The sequence below is a fragment of the Callithrix jacchus genome, chromosome 1 (genome assembly GCF_049354715.1).
Source record: "Callithrix jacchus isolate 240 chromosome 1, calJac240_pri, whole genome shotgun sequence".
NCBI classification, from domain to species: Eukaryota; Metazoa; Chordata; class Mammalia; order Primates; family Cebidae; genus Callithrix; species Callithrix jacchus.
In genome coordinates this window covers 101,044,481-101,071,358 of record NC_133502.1, presented here as the reverse complement: position 1 = coordinate 101,071,358, position 26,878 = coordinate 101,044,481, and the positions used below count along the sequence as shown (strand labels likewise).

The following is a 26,878-nucleotide window of genomic DNA, read 5'->3' as shown; positions in this document are numbered from 1 at the left end:
AGTGAGGTAACTTGATATGGAGAGAAGCAAGATTTTTGGCTTGTCATCTTTGCCTTCTTTTACCTCATGATATGTCTTCTCTAATTCCACACCATTATCTCAGTGACCATTATCAAATGCTATGCTCCATGCATTCTTTCTTTCTAAACAGATTTATTGAGATATAATTAACATACTATACAATTCACCCCTTTAATGTGTATAATTCAATAATTTTAGTATATCCACAGATACGTGAAACCAAAAGCAGTCAATTTTATGACATTTTTATCACCTCAAAAATCCCATACTCTTTAGCTGTCATCCTCTAATCTCATTAACCCACTTACCCCCAGGTCTAAGCAACCATGAATCTACTTTCTTTTTTTGAGATAGAGTCTCATTCTGTCATAGACTGGATTGGAGTGGTATGATCTTTGCTCACTGCAACCTCTGCCACCCGAGTTCAATTGACTTTCCTGCCTCAGTCTCCTGAATAGCTGGATTACAGGTGTGTGCCACCATGCCTGGCTAATGTTTGTATTTTAGGTAGAGATGGGGTTTAACCAACCTGGCCAGGCTGGTCCCAAACTTTTGTCAGGTGATCCACCTGCCATGGCCTTCCAAAGTCTGGGATTGCAGGTGTGAGCCACTGCACCTGTTCTCTACTTTCTATCTCTGTAGATCTCTTTGTTTTGGACTTTCATATGAATAGAATTACACAATATCTGGTCTTTTGTGACTAGTTTCTTTTACTTAGCAAATGTTTTTAAGGTTTATCCATGTTGTAGCATGTATCAGTACTTTATATGGCCAAATAATATTTGATTGTCTAAATATACTATAGTTTATCTATTCAGATATTTCAGTTCTTTCCACCTTTTAGGCATTATGAATAATGCTGCTATAAAAATTTGTGTACAATTTTCTATGTGAACATATTTTTTAAAAATCTTGGGTATATATCTAGAAGTGGAATTGCTGGGTCATGTGGTAGCTACGGGGTAACTATGTTTAATTGTGTGAGGACATGCTAGACTGTTTTCCAAAGTGGTTGTGCCATTTTACATTCCCACCAGCAGTGTACAGAGGTCCCAATTGCTCTAATGCTCAACAACACTTGTGATTATCTGACTTTTTGATTCTAGCCATCTTGGTGGGTTTGAAGTAGTATCTCATTGTGGTTTAGATTTGCATTTCCCTAATGGCTAATGATGTTGAGCATCTTTTCATGTGTTTATTCATCATTTGAATATCTTCCTTGGAGGAATATTTATTCTAATCCTTTGCTCATTTTTCAGTTGAGTTTTTTTAAATTACTGAATTCTAAATAGTTCTTTATATATTTTGTTACATATATATTTTTATGAGATATGCAATTTGCAAGTACAATTAATTCTCATTATTTGTGAATTCCATATTTGCAAATTTACCTACTCACCAAATGTATTTGTAACGTTCAAATCAGTACCGGTGACATTTTTGTGTTCATTCAAGAACATGTAAATGTGCAAATTGGCAATAAGTTTGAGTCATCTGATATGTTTTCAGCTGAGGTGGAATAAGGCAATGGTCTGTTTTCTTATTCCTAGCATTCTTACTGTAAACAAATTTTCCCTTTTCAGTCTATTTAGTCTTATATTTTTCATATTTTTGTGCTCTTTATTAATTATTTTGCAGTTTAAAATAGCTCTCAAGTGGAGCACAAAAGTGCTGTCTGGTGTTCCAAAGCACCTGGAAGCTGAAATGTGCCTTTTGGAGAAAATACATGTGTTAGATAAGCTTTATTTGGGTGTGAGCTATAGTGCTGCTGGTCATGGGTTCATTGTTAATGCATCAATAATATATATTAAATAAGGTGTCTTTAAACAAAAACACACATAAAACAAGGTTATATGTATGGATTGGTTGACAAAATTGTGTGACCAGATGCACACAGGACCCTAATCCTGTATTTCCCCTAGGGGGAACTATTCAATATTTGATAAGTCAGTGTTTGTAGTGACTTTATAGAACATAATTACTGTGAATAATGAGAATTGACTGTATTTTCTCCCATTAGGTGGGCTGCCTTTTCACTTTCCTGATGGTGTGCTTTAAAGCACAGAAGTTTTAAATTGTTATGAAGTCCATTTTATTTAGTTTTACTTTTGATGCTCCAGTCATTGGTGTTCTGAGAATCCTTTGCTAAATCCAGGTTGTAAAGATTTACCCCTCTCTTTTCATCCAAGAGTTTTATAATTTTAGCTCTTATATTATTTTATCCATTTTGAGTTAATTTTTAAATACGGTGTGAAATAAGGGCTCAACTTCATTCTTTTGCATGTGGCTATCCAGTTGTCTCAATACCACAGACAAAAAAACTACTGAAAAGATTGTTCTTTCCTCATTGAATGGTCTTGTTACTATTGTTGAAAATCAGTTGACCATACATGTAAGGCTTTATTTCTGTACTTTCAGTTCTATTCCATTGATCTGCAGGTCTGTTCTTATGCCAGGGCCAGAATGTCTTGATTATAGTTGCTTTGTTAGTAAGTTTTGAAACTGGGAAGTAAGAGTTCTTCTACTTGGTCCTTCTTTTTAGTTTTGGCTATTCTAGTTCCTTGGAATTGCATATGAATTCTAGAATCAGTTTGTCAATTTCTGTCAGCTGAGATTCTGATGGGATTGTATTGAATCTATAGATTTAGTGAATATTGCCATCTTAAAAATGTGAAGTCTTCTGATCCATGAATGTGGTATTTTTTTTCCAATTATTTAGATCTTCATTAATTTCTTTGAGCAATGTTATGTAGTTTTTGGAGTGCAAGTTTTATACTTATTTTCTTAAATGTGTTTGTAAATATTTTATTCTTTTTGATGTTATTGTAAATGGAATTTAAATATTCATTTTCTTACAGTTTATTGTAATTCATCCATTATTAATTGTTTATCATTTCTCAAACATGCTCTGTTGTTTCAGCATGTTTGAGAATACTTCTAGACCCTCATAAATTCTGTTCCTTCTGCCTAGAAAGTCTTCCCATTCCAAGTCTCATTGCTGAATTTTTTTCATTGTTGAATTCTTACGTACTTTTGATGAGAATGTAAATTGGCATAGCCACTATGGAAAATAGTATGGAGATTCCTCAAAAAATTAAAAATAGAACTACAAAGTGATCCAGCCATCCCACTTCTGGGTATATATCCAAAGAGAATGAAATCAGTCTCTCCAAGAAATATCTGCCCTCCTATGTTTATTGTAGCATTACTCACAATAGCCAAAATATAGAAACACCCTAAGTGTCCATTGATGGATGAGTGGATAAAGAAAATGTGACCCCCCCCCCACACAGACACACACACACACACACAGACACACACACACACACACACAGACACACACACACACAGACACACACACACACACACACACACACACCAGAATATTAATCAGCCTTAAAAAAGAAAGAAATCCTGTCAATTGTGACAACATGGATGAACCTGGAAGACATTATGCTAAGTAAAATAAACCAGGCATAGAACGACAAATTCTGCATAACCTCACTTGTTTCTGGAATCTAAAAAAGTTGAGCTCAAAGGAACAGAGTAGAATGGCGGTTACCAGGCACTGGAAGGTGGGAAAAATGGGAAGATGTTGGTTATAGGGTGAAAAGTTTATTCAGGATGAATAAGTTACGGAGATCTCATGTAGAGAATAGTGACTATAGTTATAGATACGTTAATTAGCTGAATTGTGGTAATCATCTCACAATGTATACATATATCAAAATGTTATGTTGAACACCTTAAATATATATGACATTTTTGTCACTTATGCCTCAATAAAGCTGGAGAAAAAAAGGCTCAGTTCTTTTTCTATAAAACATTTTATGGCTCTTTTTGCCATCTTTCCTAAAAACAAACAGACAAACAAATAAATAAAAGATGGAAGAATTAGAAGTTGATCACAGTTTCCTTTATTAAGTTTCACATTAAGGTAGCCTAACTCAGTGTTTAAGGGCATGAATGTTTTAACTGGAAAATTCTGGGTCAAAATTCCTGTTCGACCATCACCTTTGACATGACTTTTGATTTTGAGCAAGTTAGTTAACTTCTCTCAATTTCAATTTTATTATCATAGGGTGAGGTTAAGGTGTATAACTTTTTGCATTTAATTTCTTATTTCACAGACTTTTTGAGAGGATTATATTTGTTAACAATGGATAAAGCACTTAGAAGAGTTTTTGACCCACAGTAATGCATTATCATTTTTGTGTACTCAGTTTTAAAATCTTGCTATTATCACTGATCCATACTGCTCATGTAAGCTGTGCTTGATAAATATTTGCTTCTGGGAAGACTATGGTGATGGTGGTGGTGGCAGTTAGCATGGCAGCTGTTTCCGCTGGAACTCAGTCCTGAAGGGAAACATCAAATGCCTTTCTTTTCTAATAAAAGTATCAGGATAAGATCCAATTACTTGATCATAAGCCAAATGTCAAGCTTTTCCATCCATCCTCTGAGAGCTACCTTATTGGAAATGACTGCCCTTTCATTAAATACACTTTTATGCTACAATTTCTTGATTTAAAAAAATTGTCAGCTGTACCGAGAATTCAAATGGCTATTACAAGTCACTGAAATCTGAAGACCATAAATGCTTTAAGGTCTAGTTCTGAGTATTATTCACTTTCTATGAATACTTTAGCACCTAGTCGTACCATGGACACAATGAGATTAAAATGTGTGATGATGATTTAAGTAAAGAACTCTAAATATAAAAGTCTTAGAATAGTCTCAAGAGCATATGATTAGAGAGTACATAGGGACTTGGAAAATATACCTTTTCATAAAGGAAATCAAATTTCTTTCATGGTTTTAATAATCATCTCATTTTTCAATAAACCTGAGACCTCAGAAGATGTTCTATGTCCCTGTTCAAATGAGCAAGTTGCTGCAAAAATTATAACTGATTATGCTCATTTATAAAATGTATTTGATTTACACTGACCATGCATGATTTATACCAAAAGCTATTGCAAATGACTTTGCCTCGTCTTTGGACAGAAAACCACAAGAATGTGCCAAAATGGGTCTTATTATTATGTGCTACAAATGTTGTAGAAAACTTACTATAGAAATGATCTAAGACAATGTTGACCTGAATCAAATTTCAAAATATTATCTGTCGTGTGTTCGTAAATCCAATAAATAAGTTTAGGTAAACCTTTGTCCACTATTTTATTAAAAACTAGGGGACTATTATTATACCTCTATGGTTGGCTGGAGTCCGGTGGACTGTAGAAGTTGGATTATATTCGTGCAAATGTATTGCTTGAGTGTCATATCACTGGGAGCTTGAATTTTGTGAGTGCTATAAGCAATGTAAGTATCTTTTTCACCTTTGAGATGCATTGATTTTCTCCCCTGGTACTCACTTCCACTGTTGTACACATTTGCCAATTTACGTCTCTGTTCTTCCTCTCAAAATGTTCTTATACACCTAGATATCATATCTTGTGACATTTTATCTGTTCTTTTTTTGTGTAAAAGGTCATTTTGTAATGATCATATTTGGAAAACCAAGGTCACTTTTCAAGATAAATGTTTGTGTACCTAATTCAGTTTCTCACAAGAGTGTTAAGTGCAGTGAGAACTTTGTTCACTTCTACCTTGCAATTATTCTTGCACCCTGGAACAATGAAGGAGTTTCTGTGATGCAGATTTCATTATTCACTCATTTTTTCATTCAATGATTCTTAAATCAAAATAGTTATTGTTGCATACCCTGTTAGGCATTCTGCAGAGCTCTTAATATACACTGATAAATGAGAGAGAAAACTTGTTTCGTTTAGTTATTTTCCTCTAAGCCTCTGTCTCCCCGCTAGAATATAAGCATTACAAAGTCAGAGACTACATTTGTTTTGTTCCTTCTCATATGTCCTGCGCCTGATAGAATCACTTAATAATTTGCTGATTGAATGATTTTAGGTTTCGTGGAGATATGTTAAGGAACTGAAGGGCATTTTGGGCCTAACATGAAAATAATTCTATTTATACTCACTGGTTAAACTCCACAGTTATTTTCAGTAAAAACAGAAAATAATATTAGAATATCAGCTGATTATCAGTAGTCAACTAATAAAATTCCTCCCTCCCATTTTAGTGAGGCTAGAAAAATTAAAGGGATCAACCAAGTTCCCCCAGTTGTCATACAACAGATCTGGGACTTTAATCTGGTTTTAAGAGTGTCAGATCTTAGATCATCTTTCTACACCTTGACATTATGTGAGAATTACCTGAAGATAGTGATTCTGTGTTTTACACTCAAGGCTTCAGATACCAAGTTGAAATTATATCAACCTAGATAAAGATCTTAACCCTGGAGAGAGTTACTTAAGCAAATTAAGATAATCAAATGAGGCAGATGTTAGTTGGCATCACATTTCAGGAAAAAATAACTTGAGTTGGCTGAGTCCTAAAGCTTATCCTTGTCTCTTGCATGAAAATGTTGCATGAAAATGTGTTGGGGCTTTGACATGTGTGGCAACCAATCCTCAAAAGAGTGAGTCACACCTCCTCCTACTCTGCAACTGTCAGTGCTGGCTTCCGGCAAAAGGTTGGAAACACTGCAGTCACGTGGCTTGGCTTGCTGGGAGAGAAGAGGCCATGAGCCAAGAGAAGACAGCACTAGAGGAAAGTCAGGATGAATATGGGACAAAATGAGTGTAAAAATGGAGCCCTCAGAGAAGGGATCTGAGCATTGGATCTAGAATCTAAAAAGGAATGAGGCTAATCTGGTGCATTTTATAAGATCAGCCAGCTTCAGTTCCTGCAAAGAGGAAAGGGAGATACAATTTTGAAGATGCTAAAATATAGGATTTCTGAGTGGGTTGCATTATAAAGGCAGATAAAGGAGACCAATAAGGGAGAATGGATCAAGCAAACAGGCTCTGGACAGAAAGCTGAGAAACAAGGTAGAGCTTCTCTTAGGAAATAGTGCTTAGGATAGGCTTTCACTGGAGGGGACCTTGGGAGTGCTTGGCTACCACTCTGCCAGCCATAGGCAGTGAATTCATTTTACTCTTGCTGTGGGGCATACTGTTAGGCTACTGCTGCCAGGTTTCTCACTGGTTCTAGAGTAGGGTTGTGGCAGAGGTATTTATACCAAACAGCTGAGATAGGGCTAGGGTTTTATGGGAACTGACATTAGCTCAAATAAGAATCCTGGAATATTTTTGAGTGAGGGAGGCTTCTATGACTCTGATTTATGAGGTCTTCTGAGTTGTGATCTTTAAGGAAGGTAAGAGTTTTTGAAAATATAAAAGCTGTGTGCAAAGAAAGTTTACACACACACACACACACACACACACACACACACACATAGAGGAGCAAGTAGTAATAGCATCTTAATTGACCTGAAGTATGGGTGGGGCTAAGGGAAGAGGAGTAAGCAATCAAAAGGAAACGACTATACATATGCAGAGTAAACTGAGTTCTGACTCAGGCAGGAGCATATATTTCTGAGAAGTGGTACATACATATGACTTCCTATATGGAGAAGGAGGCAGAATTATGAGACTGGACACATAATGTAAAAGTAATAATTCATTTCATTGTGTAGACTTTTAGTGTTTGAATTGCTTTCAAATGCTTTTTTTGTTTATTTTTCCTTATACAAAACATGTGAACAGGTATTATTTTATTCTTATTTCACAGATGAGGACATTGAACCTCAGAGTCTCATATAATTGCCCCAAATCATGCAAATAGTGAATCAGGAACTAACCTCAGATCTTCTGATCCCCATTTCTGACTTTTTCCTCCTAGACTGTATGGCTTAATTGCAGTGAAATATGTATATTGCGCTGGGTGATCTTGGCTAGGTCCATGGCTCTTTTGGTCACCACCGTATCCACAGTACCTAGTCAATGCCTGGCATGCAGTAGGCACTAAGTATATCTATTTAAGGGAAGAATAAACAAAAAATGGATTAATAAAAACAGATGATGTTTAGTGATGATGTGAATTTTATAACGATGTATTGACCCCAGCAAACTCCAGTCCTAGTGTTGACTACTTGAGCCTCTCCTCAATTACAATGAGAAAGATAACACAAGGAGGGGTGTGGGAAATTAACCCAGAGTTCAACTAGTAACTGTGTAAAAGTTTGGATTAAACATTAGTCCATTTTAAACCGCATCATGGATCAACATCATCCATCGACATTAAATACTGCACACCAACCCAGCCCATAATATTTTTGTTGTTTTCCTCCTGCGCTCATCCTCTTTCCCAGTGAAATAGTGATAGCTTTTACTAATGCCTTTCCACTACTTTAGACTGAGTATTCCTTAATATTATTATACAATAATATATATATTTTTGGCATTTTAAAGTTGTTATAACAGTATTGAAATCTCCCTGGGAAAAGGCAGGCTGTTTCATACTTTTCCCATTTCTCCCATAATTCTGAGTGCATTGCTAAGTATTTAATTGACTCTTAATAAGCACTTGCGGGTGCGGACAAAACCCTGCAGGAAACTACGATCCCTGCAGAACTGCTAGCTGCGGGGAGAGGGCGGGGGTCGGCGCCTGTGGCGGAGTCGCGCTGGGACCCGGGCGGGGAGGCTGAGAAGCGGTGGGATAGGCCGCCGGAGGGCGGGAGCGCGCCTCCTGACTTGTTGGGGGCATCCCTGGCGGGGCAGGGACGGGGCTAGGAGCAGCACTGTGGGCCGGGGCTTGGGGGTTGGGGGGTGGGTCGCGGTCCGCCCCCGCTGTCCCTCCGTCGCGCCCTGCCGAGGACTTGGAGTTCCGCACTCGGCTGCCTTCGGAGGGAGTGAGGGAAGCGGCTAGAGGGTCAGGGAGAAGGAGCATTGGCCGGCGGCTAGAGGAGGCTGACCTGCGTCCCAGTCCAGCCCGCCCCTATGCGGTACTTGAAGGATGGAGAAGAGGTCGCGCAGTGAAGATGTGGATGATGACCTTCAGTATGCTGATCATGATTATGACGTACCACAACAGAAAGGACTGAAGAAACTCTGGAACAGAGTAGAATGGACAAGGGATGAGGACGATAAATTAAAGAAGTTGGTTGAACAACATGGAACTGATGATTGGACTCTAATTGCTAGTCATCTTCGAAATCGCTCTGATTTTCAGTGCCAGCATCGATGGCAGAAAGTTTTAAATCCCGAATTGATAAAGGGTTCTTGGACTAAAGAAGAAGATCAGAGGGTTATTGAATTAGTTCAGAAATATGGACCAAAAAGATGGTCTTTAATTGCAAAACATTTAAAAGGAAGAATAGGCAAGCAGTGTAGAGAAAGATGGCATAATCATCTGAATCCTGAGGTAAAGAAATCTTCCTGGACAGAAGAGGAGGACAGGATCATCTATGAAGCACATAAGCGGTTGGGAAATTGTTGGGCAGAGATTGCCAAACTCCTTCCAGGAAGGGCTGATAATTCTATCAAAAATCATTGGAATTCTACTATGCGAAGAAAAGTGGAACAAGAGGGCTATTTACAAGATGGAATAAAATCAGAGCAATCTTCATCTAAACTTCAACACAAATCTTGTGCAACTATGGACCATTTGCAAACCCAGAATCAGTTTTACATACCTGATCAGATTCTTGGGTATCAGTATGTTTCACCTGAAGGCAATTGTATAGAATATGTTCAGACTACTTCTGCCTTTATTCAGCAACCCTTCATTGATGAAGATCCTGATAAGGAAAAAAAATAAAGGAACTTGAGTTGCTTCTTATGTCAGCTGAGAATGAAGTTACAAGAAAGTGAATTCCGTCACAGACTGGAAGTTTTTCTGGCTGGTCTGGAAGTTTCCTCATGGATGATAACATGTCTAAGACTCTAAATAGCCTTGACAAGCACACTAGTGAGTTTTATAGTATAGATGAAAATCAGCCTGTGTCTGCTCAGCAGAATTCACCCACAAAGTTCCTGGCTGTGGAGGCAAATGCTGAGTTGTCCTCTTTGCAGACGATATCAGAATTTGCAGAGACTCTAGAACTTATTGAATCTGATCCTGTAGCATGGAGTGATGTTACCAATTTTGATATTTCTGATGCTTCTGCTTCTCCTATCAAATCCACCCCAGTTAAATTAATGAGAATTCAGCACAATGAAGGAGCCATGAAATGTCAATTTAACATCAGTGTCATACTTGAAAGAAAGAAAGAAAAACATTTATAATGGTGGCAACAGTGAGCCTGTTCCTTCCCCACAATATGGCGAAGTTTAGCACTCCACCAGCCATCCTCAGAAAGAAGAGAAGAATGTGAGTGGGTCATCCCCCAGGCAGCGAACTTAGGGATGGCTCACTGAACGATGGTGGTAATGCAGCGCTAAAACGTACACCACTGAAAACACTACCATTTTCTCCTTCACAGTTTTTCAACACATGTCCTGGAAATGAACAGCTTAATATAGAAAACCCTTCATTTACATCAACCCCTATTTGTGGGCAAAAAGTTCTTATTACAACTCCTCTTCATAAGGAAAGAACTCCCAAAGATTAAAAGGAAAATGTAGGGTTTAGAACACCTACTATTAGAAGATCTATATTGGGTACCACACCAAGAACTCCTACTCCTTTTAAGAATGTGCTTGCTGCTCAGGAGAAAAAATATGGACCTCTTAAAATTGTGTCCCAGACACTTGCCTTATTGGAAGAAGATATTCGGGAAGTTTTAAAAGAAGAAACTGGAACAGACATATTCCTCAAAGAGGAAGATGAACCTGCTTACAAAAGCTGCAAACAAGAGAATACTGCTTCTGGGAAGAAAGTCAGAAAATCACTAGTCTTAGATAATTGGGAAAAAGAAGAATCAGGCACTCAACTATTGACTGAAGACATTTCAGACATGCAGTCAGAAAATATATTTGCTACATCTTTATTAATGATACCATTATTGGAAATACATGACAATAGGTGCAACTTGACTCCTGAGAAACAAGATATAAATTCAACCAACAAAACATACACACTTACTATAAAGAAACCAAACCCTAATACTTCCAAAGTTGTCAAATTGGAAAAGAATCTTCAGTCAAATTGTGAATGGGAAACAGTGGTTTATGGGAAGACAGAAGATCAACTTATTATGACTGAACAAGCAAGAAGATATCTGAGGACTTAACAGCTACCAGCAGTACTTCCAGAGCTCTCATACTGTAATTGTTATTAAATCTGATGAAATGCCCCACTTCCTTACTGCATTCTCTACTAAATTAGGTTGCAGTGAAATTTTTCTCAATTAATTGTTTTTAAAGTTGTAATATAGTCCTTTTAATGCAGCATCTTTTTTCTATATAGAGCAGGCAGAAAGCTAGTAAGTCACAATTTAATAATTTATGTTTTAAGAGATGAGATTTAAAAAAATTGTTTTTAAAGAACAAGATGGGAAAATAATAGAATGTTTGTGGATATTCTAAAAGTAAATTCTCATATATTTTCTTCACAAGGTATATGTTGCTATTCTCTTGATGCTGCAGTTTTGTTATAGATAAGGGTATGAGTCCATATGAATTCTGAAATTAGTCTATGTATGGAAAGCACACGTGATTTTATGAAGTACTTTTACCCATGTGCTGATTTACGTAGGCTTCCATTTACAAAGAAACACATTGAAAAGGAATTTAAAGGAAGGATAGAAAGTTGCATTACTAATTTTTTGTTTTTTATTTTCAGAAACAATAAAATTAACTACAGTGTTCAATGTATTTATTTGAGCATAGTACTAAAAAAAAGCATTCAAAAAGTTTTTTCTTTATTAGTAAATAGTATTTTCTTAATCTCAGAAGAGCTGAGAGTTTTGTTGAATGTATTATACAGTATGTAGGAGCAGGAGAACTTTGTAAATTTGAAAGAAGTCTGTTTTTATAATTTATTTTATTTTTAAAGCTTAAATGTAGATACTTATACATATATAGGGTGCCTATAAGCCAGTGTTGTTTCCTGTTATTACAGCTAACACAGTAAAGAATAATTTTGTCTTTTAAGTATGAAACAGTAGTAAGTTACAGCTGTAAAGAATACAATATCCATACTATATGTCACATCTACCTAAATATTGCACTATGCCTTTAAATCATGTTGGTTATAAAGTAGTTCTAAAAATGTACTAAATAATAATTTAATATTTTCTTTTTAAATTATATTGAGGGTGGTCATATACATTAATCTAGTGATTTGTATATGCGTTTGAATTTTTTGCATTTTTTAAAAAATATAATATGGTACCTTGGTCCCTAAAAACAATCTGTAATTAGAAGTTTATATTTACTCAGTGTTTCAGAAGTGGAGAACATTATCTTTTATTTATAAAAATATTTTGTCCTTTTTAAAAATGTTTTGTGCTTCTCTACAGGTTACAACAGTTGCTTCAGTTGCCTGTTTTAGGTGTTTGCACTTATTTTATTTCTTCTTGAAAGAATTTGCATTTGCTTTTGTGGTAGAGATTATATGTAATTTTTTTCAGTTATATAATGGTGTGCTGTCAACTTAAACACTGACAGGTAAATAGAATTGTACGCTGTAGTTTGAATTATTTCTAATCGATATGCTCTCTCCCTCTCCACTCCTGAAGTATGCTGCTATAGAAAATAGCAGAACTGGCTTGCTGCTATGAGAGAAGGAAAGAGCGACCACCGCTTGCACTGTGTGAAAAGATAAACAAATGATGGCAAGTTCTCAAGTTAACTAAATGGAATCAACCATTACCAGACAAAACCTTACAAATACCAAAACAACTACGCCTTAAAAACAAAACGAAAGCAGGTTAAGATTTTCTGCTCTGCTTGTATGTTAATAGAAATGGAAATACTAAGTATTTTAATGCCTAGCTCTTGAACAGTAGACCTAAAAGGGTTTTAAGCTATTTAAATCTACTTGCTAGTTTTTGCATATTTTATATATTTATACATATATAGTGAGAAGTGAAGAAAATGTATGGTATGGTACTAAGATTATGCCTTGTTGATAACAAATAGATAAACCAATTTGAATCCTCGTAGGATGTTTAAGTATGTTGATTGCTTTCTAATTAATGAATTTCCCACAGAAATATTACAGAGTGAAACCAATGATTGTAGCGAAGTCATACTGGATCATTTCAGTTACCTTGAACTAATAGCACATAATGGTTTGTTGTTGTTGTTGTTGTTTTTAATGTAGCCCTTACCTGGATGTACATAGTCTGCAATCACCAAAATATAGTATCTTGGAAGAGCTATACTTTTTACAGCATATTTTTTCTTGAGCATTAAATTATCGTAAATGGTAATATATTGTGGATAAGTCTGGCCTTATTGGACATAATACATACGTGGGTTGGTATTGGCTGAATCCTTCAGTTAACTGCTTTGTTGCTTTTTGCAAGATTTTTAATCTTAAACATGTCAGGCATCTTAAGTCACCTTTATACTGTTTTGTTTCTCTGAATTTCTTTCAGTATGTTATACAAATGCCAGACACACATGTAGCAGCCATACTTGCATGGAAACTGACTACACATATATAATACTGCATTTTATTGTAAGGTTTTCACATTAATACAGCAATTACCCTGACTAAATTGCATTTTGTGATGTATGGAAAACTCCATTGTAAAAGAATCTTACATACAATGTCGACATATTAACATCCAAAATAAAGCATCTGTGTACAAGCTGAAAAAAAAATAAGCATTTGCTCATGGAGTAATTTTCTGAAAAGAAAGTCATTATTCTCCTTAATTTTGCTCATCTGTCACTGCATGGTAAAAGTTGTACGTGTCATACAGGTATGATTTTGCTTGTCATGGAAAGAATCTGGTTTTGGTATCAGAAACAACTAGGTTTTTGTCCTTGCCCAGCGTTTAAATAGCTGTGAGACTTCTGGTAAATTTTATAATGCTTGACACCTCAGTGTTATCATCTCTGAATGAGAATAAAGAATTTTTATCTTATAAGGTTATCATGATAATCATGCGAGCTAAGAACTCCCTGTAATGCTATATAACATATAGCGGGCAATTCTTCTTCCTTCTATCTTTAAATAATATTCTGTGGGAAAGGCCAGTGTTAACCTTGGCTCCCACATTTATAAGATGTATAATTCTGGACAAATAACTCAACCTCTCCAAATCCAGATTTCTGCAAAACAAGATAAAGAAAGAGGCTCAAACATAATGAGAATCAATTTTGTGAACTATAAATTTTTATGCAATGAAAACTATTTGCCATCCAAGGTTTTATTGACCACAGCAGTCTAATTATGATGGAATACTGGTTGTCATATACATTATTCAGTAGAAATGTTTAATATAATTTTCTTCAGTTTGCAGCTTATGCCAGCCTTTTTTGCTGTTAGATATGCTTGTCAATCTACTGACATCATTCTAGAACCACTTTCTCTCCCTCTCACTATATTTTCTAAAAATGGTTGTTTATAGTTAATCATAGTAATAAACACATTATAAAAGCTAGTAGACATCAAACACATTATCAAACACATGCATTTGTAAGCTTTGACTTCAGGAATGGAATGAGCAACACTCTGAACAGTCATTCACAGGAAACATGGAAAGAAGGTGGATACACAATGCACCTTTCTTAAGGCATTACAGGTAAGGCTTGTTAAGGATGCAAATCAAGGTTATTATCAGGCTTAACTCTCTTTGTGAACTACAGTGGCAACGTGACTATTTGGCTTCCATTCATTGAACTTCCAGAACCTCCTTAGTAAGATTTATCTTTTCACATGGGAGCATTAATCAAGACAAATTCCATCACAACTGTTGTCACACATTTCTTGCCATGCGCTATGTAGTTAGTTTACCCGGAGTCTACTTCAAAGGACTATAATTTCAGTATTTCATCATTTCAGCAATTCATCTGTCATTCTGGCAATATTTGATGCCTCTTTTATCCTTCAGTTTTTTTCTCCATATGAACTATTAATATATATGAAAATGCATGTGTCTCTTCTTAGGCTCTCATTACCATCTTGCGTGCACTGCTAGTTTTGCATGCAAACTGCAGTAAATTTGAGGTAGATGGTCTAAGTAAGTTATGGGAAAGCCAAATGTGATTGGACAGATTCATAAAATGTAGTCAGATCATACACTACTGAATATATATTTCTTTCTTCTTTCTCTAAACCCACATACTAGGCAGCGTGGCTGCATATATATATACATGGTCTAGGAACAAGTCTTGGCCACACATAAGCAAGTTGATGAAGTCCAGGAGTCACATAGCACTTAGCAGACACTGAATTGCAGCTCATGAATCAGCTAGAGTTAACTATAAATATATGGCCATGGGCTCATTACTGAACTGGTTATGGGCCTTTTCCAGTGATTGGTTTTTAATCTAAAAATAGGGACCAGTGGGCTGTTTCAAGTATTTCATGTCAAGGGAGTAAATGCCCATAATCAGCTGCTCCCTTTTTTTTCCTTCTTGAATCAGGACTCTTTGTTAATACGTGATGGCTAGGGAAAGCGGTTGGCTACAGGATTTCTAGGTTGTAATTTCACCTCAGATGCCAGAGAAGAAAACCTATGTGACCCTTTAATAGTGATTTGTCATCCCTTTGTTCCTGTTTACTAATTTTTTGAAAGGAATTTAAAATCATGTCATAAAATTAATCTCAGCTAATTAGCTGGTTGGTTTACTTTCTGGACATCCATTGCATTTTTCAGCATTCTTAGTTTCTTCTTTCTTGTGCAGAGTTATTTGTCAGAACTCTTTTGGTTGCAAGGGACAGAAATACAATTGGAATTGGTTTAAGCAAAAAGATAACTGATTGATTGACTTACATGCTTCCTGACCTTATGGTGCTATAACTAAGAACAGGGCTTTGAAGAGCAGACATGTGACCTTTCTTTCTTGTTACAAAGGAGAATTTTATTTATTCTTCTTGAAATTTCCCCTTTCTAGACTCTGCCAGTTCTTCTGGTGGGTTCTCCAGAGCTTTTATCCCAGAATACCCAGGTTGTCTAAGCCCTTCATATGAGAACTTTCAGCCAGAAAAAACAGATGGCAGTGGGAGAAAGATTTTCCTTGCTTCCTTCTGTGGGAGGAAAGGAACCATCCTTCCATGTTATATCAAAGGCCTTGTTGAGCTTAATCAGTTAAGCTTATTAGGCATGGTCTGTAAGGGACTAAAATGTGGTACTTCTCTCCCCGCCTCTGCCTTTTAAAAACATGATGTAATCAGAATTCTAAAGGTTATGCCAGTTCTACAAGACTATGTTGTTACACTTGATTTTACACCTCTCAGAATTGTGTTTCCTGCTTGCTTTGTTTCCAGGACAATTCTAAAAGCCCCTGATATATATCGTTTGATGAAAACAGTAGTTTTGATGACTGATATATATTTATACTCCCTGATACCCTCTTTCTCTTCCCATATCATTTTCAGATTCTGTCACAATATTATCTGGTTTATGATGACAGACTGACAGATGGAAAACATGCCACATGCTTGTCTTCTTTGGGCTCAGCATCCTTTGCCAGCAAAAAAAGGCCTTTGCCTCCTTCCTACTGCTATCAGTGTTAAGATGTCCTCAACAACTGCTCTCCCATTGTCTTTTTGGTCAGAGATCACCATCTGTATACCCAACCTGGGAACCCTTCTAGGATTGATGGCTCTTCATAGAATTATTTTCTATTCACCCTTTACCCTATAGTTACTTCTGGTTTGGACTTCTCTATATCAGAGACCAGATGGTCTTGGGTGGGATTTGCTTAATTTCCAGTTTCCTTGTGTAGTGGGGCTTTAAATTAATTGAAGTAGGGAATCAGATTTATCTGGGGGATGTCTAATGAACTGGTGGGACAGACTGCTAGGAGATTATTCAGATGAACCAATTTGCATGAGAGTTCTCATTTTGTTTGTTTGTTTTCTTGGCTAGAGGAGGCTGGAGAAGTATATACTTGAGATGGGAGTAGGGAAGGAGGGAATGAGGATTATAGCATAAGTCTGTTTTTTTCAAATTAACCTCTGGGTCTGGCCACATCAATATTTATTTGTCTGAGCATCTCAGAGAAAAGTAGAGAATATATGTGAAAGCTGAGAAAGCCCTTTTCTTGAGAGGTTCTGTGAGATGCATGGGCACATACTTCACTACTTTAATCCTCTTGTAGTAAATGGTGTCAGAAGGTGGGGAAGAAATACAGCCTTCCCATTTCTGCACAGATGGCATGGCTGTTTCAGAGCATTGAGGTTTCTGGGGAAAATTAGTATCGTTTTTGTCTTAAGGTTTTGCAAGCAGCTTTGCAAGCAACAGGAGGCTGCACCTTTCCACAACCATAGACATAGTTATACTGAGCTGCCGTTGTACTGAATTTAATAAATGCCTCATGTTATTTCTCTAACTGCGGACATCATTGAAAGGGGTTAGAATGGAAAGAATATGGTGGAACCCACTTGGTAATAGGGAGGACTGTTCCTAAACTCCCATAAAATACACCTGAGGGACCCCTAGGAATTCCCGTGTAAGACTTGAGATCCTATGTGAATAATCTGAGCTAATAGTCAGTGAAATAAGATATTATTTTTAATTGAGCTGCAGTTATATTTGATGAGGCCTGGCTAGTTTACTCTTGCAAAGAGATTGACTTCATGGTTCTCTTAAAGAGATATTTTAAGAATTGATATAAATATCTTGAGGGGAAAGACTTTAAATAAATGTGGAATTACTGTTGCCACCTTATTTCTTAGATAAATTTTGTGATACACCAAAAGCATATATATCACAAATATATAAATATATAGTTGTACACACATATGTATGTATATATACATATACATGCATATGCGAATGTATATGTGTGTATATAAATAAATATACACATGTGTGTATAAATAAATATACACATGTGTGTATACATGGAGAGAAAGAGAATGACAGAGAGGCAGTTCATTTTAAAGGATGGTTGACCATAGAATGATGCCAAATGCAGACTATTTTAATGTATTTTCATCACTTTATTTACTATTTCTTACAGACACATAGTTTACATGATCACAGATGCTTGGAAATACTGCTGTTTACTGAGTTTGTATTGTAGTTGACTTTTTATTTTCTATAAAGGAAATAAGCTATGGGTGCACCAAGAAATATTCTCTAGTTCTCTAATGAGTAGGAATACTTGGTGAGGTGAGCCACGTATGTAACATCTTCACATGATTGAGGTTTGGGAAAGAGGAGCTTAGTTTTGCTATTTTTCCACTGAACTGAGTTAAGGTGATTGTTTCGAACATCTACCTGAATAATTTTCTTTCTTAGGGGAAAATCATTAATGAAAAATTGATGGCATCAGTGTACTCCATAGCTTCATTTGCTGTATCCAGTCTAGAATATTTAATTCTACTCACTCGAAGTGCTTGATTTGTTTTTATAAACAAATCTGTACTAACCCATCTTGTAACAGCTCTTTCCAACACATTCTTGGGTTCCAGTTTACTCAGCCTATTAACTAAGTCACATTTGAAGCCTGACTGATGCACAATCTGAGCACGTCATCTTCATTATTTATTTGTTGTGGAAGGTCTATGAGAACATGATTTTTTTTTTGTGGTTTCCTGGAGTTTGTATTTGGACACAGTGAACTAGTTTCTACTTCATTGGTTGTGACTTACATTTATGTGAAAAATTTTTTGGTCAAATATTTTAAAGATTTATATAAACACAGGCAAGACAAAGCCTTCCTTTCTTGAAGGACATCCTTTAGGAATAGTAATATTTATGCTTTAGCTTATTCTCCTTTTTTCCTTAGTAGTATGCTGACAGCCATGAGAAATGTGTTTTCTTTAAAAGGATCAGATGTTATTCTTCTCAAGACATCAGAGCCACCTCCTGCAGAACTTTGACTTTTTCGCTTACCTTGAATTTCCCATTGATATTTCATTTAACTATAACTAGGTCAAGCAAAGCTGACTGGGTCTAGACAGGACTTCATTTTTTCCCTCTTTGGCATGCCTACTTTCAAAGTTTTCATTAAAGGTTATTTCCAACCCTTCTCTTGTCTCTTCAAGCTGCAAGATTATATGTATTCTTTAAGAGATGTAAAAACAAATAGGAAGGATGAAAAAAATATATACTTAGTAAAGTTTGGAATCTATTCAGAGGTGGAGAGTTTGACATAAGAAACCAAAACCAGTCTATATTAAGACATTTTTGCTCATGATAAAATGTGGCATCCTGTTTATCCTTTTTACAAAGCAAATCCAAGTTCCTGAAAATTTACTTGGTTATTGAGGGCTCTTGCCAAATTGGTTTTTAGGTAATATAAGTTCAACTAGTTCAAAAACATGGCCACAGAAAGTCTTATTTAAATGTAGAACTGGAATATTAAAATATTTCTTGATGAGGCAGGACACGGTGGCTCATGCCTGTAATTCCACTTTGAGAAGCCGAGGTGGGCAGATTACCTGAGATCAGGAGTTTGAGACCATCCTGGCCAACATGATGAAACTCTGTCTCTACTAAAAACACAAAAATTAGCCAGGCATGGTGGTGTGCACCTGTGGTCCCAGCTCTCAGGAGGCTGAGGGATGAGAATTGCTTGAACACAGGAGGTGGAGGTTGCAGTGAGCTGAGATCTCATCACTATACTCCAGCCTGGGTGACAGAATGAGATTACATCTCAAAAAAAAAGAAAAAAAGAAAAAAGAGAACGATTTCTTGATGAAATATACTTGAACAAACTGTTCTTATTGAAGCATACATCATTTTAGCAGACTTTAATAGATATTAAAAAATATCAACACATTTTATTTATTTTAAATGCAATGAAAATTGTAATTTTTTTCAGATTTATTACTTATTATTGAATAATTAAACTTCTGTAAGAGCAACTTCTATAATTGTTGATGGCAAATGCAGGTTTTGAAAGGTGTAAGCAGATTCTAAGTCTGCTTCTATGACATACTCAAAACAAATGACATAGGGCACATGTGTTTAATATTCTATATAGAAATCTTATGTTTAATATAGAAAATTATAAATAAATGCTTTAAAAACTATGTGATTGTTAATATCCATAAACTGACAAGTTTGGTTTTCCTGTGGAACTTTTATATTCATAAGCTGGAGTGATCACGGGGAAACCACATCCAATTGGCCTTTGGAAAATAGCATTCTTAAGCATTTTACAGAAGACAGATGACCTTCTGGGGGCTAGCAAAGGGCTCCTGGAATGTTGGGAGAGATACATGTGTCAGGATAATCATGTGCATAGAGACATAGTGTAGTAACATCAGAGTCTGATTACCTTTGTACAGTTTCATACTTTTTAACAGGTTGGAATGAATTTCTGTTTATGGGGCAGAGGGTAGGGCCCAAGAACAGCCAAGGCCATGGCAGTAGCAGTAGAAGTGAGGATGGGTGAGATTTTGTAGGCTCTTCTTAGGAAGCAAATCTACTTTCTGCTGTAACCTTTTCTTACCCTGTCCCATTCACATCTCTTTCCTTTAATGTGTTTATTCTTTTCAAGACTCTGGCAAACAACTCATCAATTAAATAAAGATGGTCTATATTTCACTTCTAGAAGAAATGTGTTGTAAGAAAATGATACTGCAGATAGTTTAAAAGGTAACTGTTGCAATATGACTTAGGTCAGCATAAATTCTTTTTTATAAAAACATATTTATTGAGATATAATTCATATACCATAACATTAGCCCATTTAAAGTATACAATTCAGTGTTTTTTTATTTAGCATATTCAAAGGGTTGTATAGCAATCATTAAAGTGTAATTTTAGGGCCGGGCGTGGTGGCTCACGCCTGTAATCCCAGCACTTTGGGAGGCCAAGGCGGGTGGATCATGAGGTCAAGAGATCGAGACCATCCTGGTCAACACGGTGAAACTCCGTCTCTACTAAAAATACAAAGTATTAGCTGGGCATGGTGGCCATGCCTGTAATCCCAGCTACTCAGGAGGCTGAGGCAGGAGAATTGCCTGAACCCAGGAGGCGGAGGTTGCGGTGAGCCAAGATTGCACTATTGCACTCCAGCCTGGGTAACGAGAGCGAAACTCCGCCTCCAAAAAAAAAAAGTGTAATTTTAGAATATTTTCACCTTATTTTCCCTAAGGAAATTTTGTACTTATTAGCAGTCACTCTCCATTCTCCCATCCCCTCCTCACCATGCTTAAGCGATCATTAATCTACTTTCTGTCTCTATAGATTTGCTTATTTTGGACATTTCATATAAATGGAATAATATAATTTGTAGCCTTTTGTGATGACTGGGTTCTTCCATTTCGTATAAATTTTCCAGGTTGTAGTATGTATTAATATTTCTTTTTTTGCCAAATAATATTCCATTGTAAGATATACCATATCTTGATCTGGTTTATTCATTAGTTGATGGACATTGGGTTGCTTCTTCCTTTTAGGTATTGTGAATCACGCTGCTGTAAAGTTTCATGTACAAATTTTCATTTGAACATCTGGCTTTAATTCTAACATCACTCGTGTTTGTAAATAGAGTCTTACTGTAACACAGCCATACCTTTAGGCACGAAGTTCCCTTTGTTCTAAATAAATCAGTCCCTTCGAGCAGAGCTATAGAGCATTTTGCCCCTGTGGTCTGTCTTTCCAACTGGTGTGAAGCCATGAGCTGCTGCACTGGGTATAGGGACCAGGACTTGCTTGTCCACAGTGACCTGTTCACCCTTACCCTTTCTGTGTGTGAGGAGGAGTGGCAACCACTGTTATCTATTTATTTATTTGAGACGGAGTTTCGCTCTTGTTAGCCAGGCTGGAGTGCAATGGTGCCATCTTGGATCACCGCAACCCCCGCCTCCTGGGTTCAGGCAATTCTCCCGCCTCAGCCTCCTGAGTAGCTGGGATTACATGCGCGCGCCACCATGCCCAGCTGATTTTTTGTATTTTTAGTAGAGACGGGGTTTCACCGTGTTGACCAGGATGGTCTCGTTCTCTTGACCTCGTGATCCACCCACCTTGGCATCCCAAAGTGCTGGGATTACAGGCGTGAGCCACCGCACCCGGCCCCACTGCTATTTTTTACGTAGAATCTCTGTTTTATGAGTAAGCTGCAGTGTGGTAGTTGGGGCCCCAGTTTTCTTGGCCTCCTGCTCGTGGGGTAGAGCTTCCACCCTAAGACTGGGGGCTAGTTGGGAAAGACCTGCTCTTCTTGACTCTACCAGCCAGAGAAGAATTTTTGAAACATGGGGCTAAGGAATATGAGAACTCCTAGCAGCCTGCATGGGACGAAACTGTAGCCCTAGGCTGGGGGAAAGGGCACATCATGGAGTGAGTCCTGACTCAAACCCAGCAGACTCTTGCAGTTGTTCCTGAGATTTAGTATAGTTTCTTCAATTAATATGCCTCCATTTGCTTTATGCCCCTGTGACAATTAGCTGAAACTTTAAGTAATTACTTTTTATTATTTTCACTAGTTAAATTGTCGTTTTGCTAAGGAGTGGGTCTCCTGAGCTAATTCACCATTGGGGATTCTCTGCCTCCTCCATTCACATTTAAGTTCAAAATTTGAGTCATCCTGATAAAATGATACTTTTACATTTCATTCATCATTGCTTTCTGGATTTTAAAAGATTTTTTCTTTCTTTCTTTTTTTTTTTTTAACAAGTTTTTGATGCATGCAGCCCAAGGGTTTGTTATTTTAAAAAAATAATTAATTTATTTATCTTAAACTTTTTTCTAGCTGTTTTGAGGAATAACTGATCAAGAAAAATGTATGTACAATGAGATATTTTGATTATGTCTACACTGCGAAATGATTATTAAATCTATCAAGAGAATTAACATATCTATTACCTCACATAGTTACCATTTTGTGTGTGTTGAGAACATTAAGATCTACTCTTTTAGCAAATTTAAGCTGTTTAATACAGTATTATTAATTGTATTCACTATGCTGTACATTAGATATCTAGAACTTAACATATCCTGCATACCTCATACTTTGTATCATTTGACCAATTTCTGTCTATTTCTCCAACCCCCCAAGTCTGGCAACCGATAGTCTACCCTCTGCTTCCATGAGTTCAACTTTGTTACATTCCACATGTAAGTGAGATCATGTGGTATTTGTCTTTCTGTGCTTGGCTTATTTCACTTAGCATAATGCTCTCCAGATTCATCCATGTTGTTGCAAATAGCACAGTTTTTAGAGACAGAATAATATTTTATAGTTTGTATATTAATTTTCTTTATTCACCCATCTACAGGGATTTGGATAGTTTCCATATCTTGGCCATTGTGAATACAGCTGCAGTAAACATGGAGTGTAGATATCTCTTTGACATACTGATTTTATTTCCTTTGGATATATACCCAGAAACAAGATTTCTGGATCATATGGTAGTTCTATTTATAGTATTTTGAGGAGTCTCTATACTGTTTTCTATAAGGGCTGTACCAATTTACATTCTAATTAATAGTGTACAAGGGCTTCTTTTTCTTTACATCCTTGCTAATACTTGTCATCTTTTATACATACCCATTAAGATGGGTATTATCAACTTAGATGTGAGGTGATACTTCATCATGATATTCATTTGCATTTCTCTGTTGATAAGTAACTTTGAGCATTTTTTGTATACCTACTGACCATTTGTATGTCTTATATTGAGAAATGTCTGTTCAGGTCCTTTGCTCATTTAAAAATCAAGTTACTTGTTTTCCTGCTATTGAGTTATTTGAATTCTTTATGTACTTGGGATATTAACCTCTTATCAAATGTGTGGTTCCAAGTATTTTTTCCTATTTTATAGGTTGTCTCTTCACTCTGTTGTTACCTTTGCTGTGCGGAAGCCTTTTAGTTTGATGCAATCTCATTTACCTATTTTTGCTTTAGTTGCCTGTGCTTTTGGGGTCGTATCAAAAGAATCAGTGCCCAGACAGTGTCAAAACATTTTTAACATGTGTTTTCTTCTAGTAGTTTTACAGTTTCAGGTGTTATGTCTGAGTCTGTAATCCATTTTGAATTGATTTTTGCATATGATGTGAGATATGAGTCCAATTTCTTTCTTCTGCATGTGAGTATTCAGTTTTCCCAGCACCATTTATTGAAGATACTGTTCTTTCTCCATTCTGTCTTCTTGGGACCTTTGTTGACAATCAGTTGACTGTAAATGTGTAGATTTATTTCTGGGCTCGTTATTTTGTTTCATGAGTCTGTATGTCTGTAGTTATGACAGCACCATACCATTTTGATCAGTACAGATTTTTAGTATATTTGAAATCAGATGTGTGATGCTTCTAGCTTTCTTCTTGCTTAAGATTGCTTTGTTGATTCTGGGTCTTTTGTGATTTCATATGAATTTTAGGATTTTTTTTCTATTTTTGTGAAAAATGCCATTGGGATTTTGATAGGGATTGCATTGAATTTGTAGATCACTTTAGATAATGTGGATATTTTTAAACAATGTTGATTCTTTCAATCTATGAACATGGATAACTTTCCATTTATTTGTGTTCTTCAGTTTCTTTAATCAATGTTTTATAGTTTTCCATGTATAGATCTTTTCACCTCCTTGATTATATTTATTTCTAAGTATTTTATTTTTTGATGCTGTTAATAAATGTGATATATTGGAATATATCACAATATATAAATGGGATATTTTCTTAATTTTTTGGGAGAGTTTATTTTTAGTGTATAGAAATGCAACTTATTTTTGTATGCTGACTTTGTATCTTACAACTTTACTGAATTTATTGATTCTAACAGTTTTTGTGTGGATTCTTAGAGTTTTCTATATATGTCATGTCATCTGCAAACAGACACCATTTTACTTCTTCTTTTCCATGTTAGAATTCCTTTGATTTCTTTTCCTTGTCGGATTCTCTCATTAGGACTTTTAATACTATATTGAATAAGAGTGTTTAAAGCAGGTGGGCATCCTTGTCTTATTCCTGATCTTAGAAGAAAAGCTTTGAGCTTTTCACTGTGGAGCATTATATTAGTTGTGGATTTGTCATACATAACCTTTATTATGTTGAAGTACCTTCTTTCTGTACCTAATGTGTTGTGAGTTTTTTTTTTTTCATAAAAAGATTTTGGATTTTGTTAAATGTCTTTTCTGCTTCTATTGAGATGGGCGTGTCATTATTGTGGTACATTACATTTATTAATTTATGTTGAACCATCTTTGCATCCCACGGATAAACTCCACTTGATCATGATATATGATCCTTCAATTGTGCTGCTGAATTTAATTTGCTAGTATTTCGTTAAAGTGTTTTTATATGAATTCATTAAGGATACTGGCCTGTGTTTGCCTATTCTTGTAGTGTCTGCCTGGCTCTGGTGTCGGATAATGCAGATCTCATAAAATGGGTTTGGAAGTATTCCCTACTACTTAGTTTTTGGAAGAGTTTGAGAAGCATTGGTGTCAATTATTCTTTAAATATTTGCTAGAATTCAGTTGTGAAGCCATCAGGTCCTAGGCTTTTCATTGTTGGGAGGTATTTTTTATTGATTCAGTCTCCTTATTTGTTATTGGTCTGTTCAGATTTTCTTTTTCTTTGTTATTCAGCCTTGGTAAGTTGTGTGTTTCTATGAATTTATCCATTTCTTCTAAATTATCTACTTTGTTGGCATATAATTGTTCCTAGTAGTCTGTTATGCTCTTTTGTATTTCTGTATGTCAGTTACAATGCTGCCTCATTCATTCATTCATTCATTTATTTAAGATGGAGTCTCACTCTTGTCACCCAGGCTGGAGTGCTTTGGCATGATCTTGGCTGACTGTGACCTCTGCCTCCCAGATTCAAGAGATTTTCCTGCCTCAGCCACTGGAGTATCCGGGATTACAGGCCTGCACTACCATGCCCAGCTACTTTTTTTTTTTTTTTTTTTTTTTTTTTTTGTATTTTTAGTAGAGACGGGGTTTTGACATGTTGTACAGGGTGGTCTCAAAATCCTGACCTCAAGTGATCCGCCCCTGCCTTTACCTCTCAAGGTTCTGGGATTACAGGCATGAGTCACTGTGCCTGACCTCCTCTTTCATTTGTAGTTTTGAGTCCTTTCTCTCTCTTTTTTTTTTTTTCCTTAGTTTAGCTAGAGGTTGTGTCAATTTTGCTTGTCATTTAAAAAAAAAATGAGTCTTAATTTCATTGATCTTTTCTATTTTTTTAGTCTCTATTTCTGATCTTTTTTTTATTATTTGCTTCCTTCTGTTAACTTTGGGATCAGTTTTTTTTTTCTTTTTCTTGTTACTTGGAGAGTTAGACTGATTATTTGAGATCTCCCTTTTTTCTTAATATAGACACTTATTATTATAAATTTCCCTCATAGAACTGGTTTTGCTGGATCTCCTAAGTTTGGTATCTTATATTTCCCTTTTTATTTATTTCAAGATATTTTTTCTTATTTCTCTTTTTGATTTTTCATTTGATATATTGGTTGTTTAGGAATGTGTTTAATTTTCATATTTTGTGAAATTTTTCAATCTTCCTACTGTGATTGATTTCTAAGTGGCATACCATTGTGGTTGAAAAAGATACTTGATATGATTTCAGTTTTCTTAAATTTGTTAAGAATTGTTTTGTGGGCTAACATATAACCTATCCTGGAGAGTGATTCATGTGTGCTTGAAAAGAATATGTATTCTGTTGTTGTTAGATGAAATGCTTAGTATATATCTTTTAGGATAATTTAGTCTGTAGTGTTCAAGTTGCTGCTTCTTTATTTTTTTTTTCTTTTTTTTTTTTTTGCTTGGGCGATCTATCTATTGTTGAAAGTAAGATATTGAAGTTTCCTATTGTATTCCTGTCTATGTATCCCTTCAGATTTTTTAAATATTTGCTTTATTTACATTGGTGGTTTGATGTTGGGTACATGTAAATTTACTATTGTTATATCTTCTTGATGAACAGACCCCTTTATCATTGTATGATGACCTTCTTTGT

General features: G+C 35.9%; 1 pseudogene; it reads left to right on the top strand.

Annotated features, from left to right (window-relative positions):
• The first annotated feature begins 8,785 nt into the window (after window positions 1–8,785).
• Window positions 8,786–11,638, top strand: LOC100398291 (myb-related protein A pseudogene; annotated as a pseudogene).
• The last annotated feature ends 15,240 nt before the right edge of the window (window positions 11,639–26,878 follow it).